Here is a 2,588-nt window from a genome sequence, read left to right as displayed (position 1 = left end):
TTGTACAGCAACATATCATCTGGAGGCATCTTCATTCCCAATCTCAAGCTGTACTACAGAGCAATAGTAATAGAAACTGCATGGTATTGGCATAGAAACAGAAAGGTGGATCAATGGAACTGAATACGAAGACACAGAAATAAACCCACACACCTACATATACTTGATTTTTGACCAAGAAGCCAAAACCGTTCAATGGATAAAAGACAGCATCTTCAACAAATGGTGCTGGTCCAACTGGATCTCTACATGCAGAAAAATGCAAATAGATCCATATTTATCACCCTGCACAAAAGTAAAGTTCAAGTGGATCAAAGACCTCAATATAAAACCAGATACACTAATTTGGTTAGAAGAAAAAGTGGGCAAGAGCCTAGAACTCATTGGCACAGGAGACAACTTCCTGTACAGAACACCATCAGTACAGGCTATAAGAGCAACAATAAATAAATGGGATCTTATGAAACTGAAAAGCTTCTGCAAAGCAAAGGACACTGTTGTCAGAACAAAACAACAGCCTACAGATTGGGAAAGGATCTTCACAAACCGTACATATGACAGAGGGATGATATCTGGAATATATAATGAACTAAAGAAGTTAAAAGGTAAATAATTCAAGCAATCCAATTAAAAATTGGGTATGGAGCTAAACAGAGAATTCTCTGTAGAAGAATATAGAATGGCAGAGAAACCCCCAAAGAGATGTTCAACATTCTTAGCCATCAGAGACATGCGAATCAAAATGACCCTGAGATTTCACCTGACACCCATCAGAATGACTGAGATCAAAAACTCAAGCGACAACACATGCTGGAAAGGTTGCAGAGAAAGGGGAACCCTCTTCCATTACTGGTGGGAATGTAAACTTGTATAACCACTTTGGAAATCAATCTGGCACTTTCTCAGACAATCAGGAATAGTGCTTCCTCAAGATCCAGCTATATCACTTCTAGGCATATATCCAAAATATGCTCAAGTACACAACAAGGACATTTGCTCCACCATGTTTGTAGCAGCTTTATTTGTAATAGCCAGAACCTGGAAAGAACCCAGGTGTCCCACAACAGAGGAATGTAGACAGAAATTGTGGTATTTTTACACAATGGAATACTACTCAGCAATTAAAAACAAGGAAATCATGAAATTTGCAGGCAAATGGTGGGATCTAGAAAAGATCATCCTGAGTGAGGTATCACAGGAGCAGAAAGACACACATGGTATATAGTCACTTATAAGTGGGTTCTAGACCTATAAGATAGGATAAACATAGTAAAATCTGAACACCTATAGAAGATAAGCAAGAAAGAAGACCAAGGCTAGGATGATCAGTCCATATCTAGGAAGACAAATGGGATCGACATTGGAAGTAGGAGAAAACAAGTAATAGGATATGAGCCTACCGCACATGGCATCTATTTGAAAGACTAAACCTAGCAGTGTATGAAAGCAGATTCTGAGTGTAATAACCAAACATTCTGCATAGTGCTGGGAATCATATGAAAGAAGGGGGAGTTAGAGAGGACAGGAGCTCCACAAGGACCAAATATATCAGAGCACAGGTGTCTTCTATGAGACTGTTTATCCAATAAAGGACCATGCTCTGATGTAGCCCATGGTAGTGCAGTATCCAAGTGGGTTCTCTAGTATGGAGGACAAGGATTATTTCTGACTTGAATTCAGTGACTGGCTCATTGTTCTCCCACTGCCCTCTGAGGGAGAACCAGCCTTGCTAGGTCACAGATAAGGACATTACAATCAGTCCTGAAGATACCTGATCAGCTAGGGTCAGATGGAAGGGGAGGAGGACCTCCCCTATCAGTGGACTTGGAAGAGGGCAGGGAGGAGATGAGGGAGGGAGGGTGGGATTAAGAGGAAAAGAGGGAAAGGGCTAAGGCTGGGATACAAGTGAATGACCTGTGATTAATATAAAATAAAATAATAAAAATACAATATATGTAATTCTCAAAGGATAATAAAAATATATTAAAATAATGTCCATCATATAAAATAGAAGGAATTATCTTCCACTGAGGGTCAACAACCAAACTATGTAGAAACCTTAACAAGTAATAAGTACAATCAATTCAATTTTTAAAATTTTAATTAAATTGTAAATACATCCATCCTCCCTCTCCTCTCTCCATACTCTCCCATGTCTACCTTACCTCTCTCCCAAATGTATGGCCTTTGCTTCTTTATTTCATTGTATTTATGCATACAAAAAAGGAATAAACAAATAAGCAGAACCTGATGAGTCCTTTTGGTGTTGCCAGAACATGCACTCTTCTAAAGCTAACCATTTGTTATTGGATAACCAATTACTGGGCTCATTCTTTGGGAAGAATAATTTTCTCTTCAGTGATTGTTAATTATTTGTAGCTCTTATCTAGGTGTTGGGCCCTATGAAAGTTCCTTCTATTACTTTGGGATGTCAATGACTCTTGAAATGTTTTAGGTCTTGTTGAGGTAGCAATTTTGATGAGGTTTCATGTGTAAAACCTCTCTGTTATAGAAGGGAGTCCCACAGCAGACTGAATATTCCTCTGGCTCTTATAATCCTTCCACTCCCTCTTCTGTAATGTTCTCTG

The sequence above is a fragment of the Meriones unguiculatus genome, chromosome X, assembly GCF_030254825.1.
Source record: "Meriones unguiculatus strain TT.TT164.6M chromosome X, Bangor_MerUng_6.1, whole genome shotgun sequence".
In the NCBI taxonomy this organism is placed as follows: domain Eukaryota; kingdom Metazoa; phylum Chordata; class Mammalia; order Rodentia; family Muridae; genus Meriones; species Meriones unguiculatus.
This window is presented reverse-complemented; position numbering follows the sequence as displayed.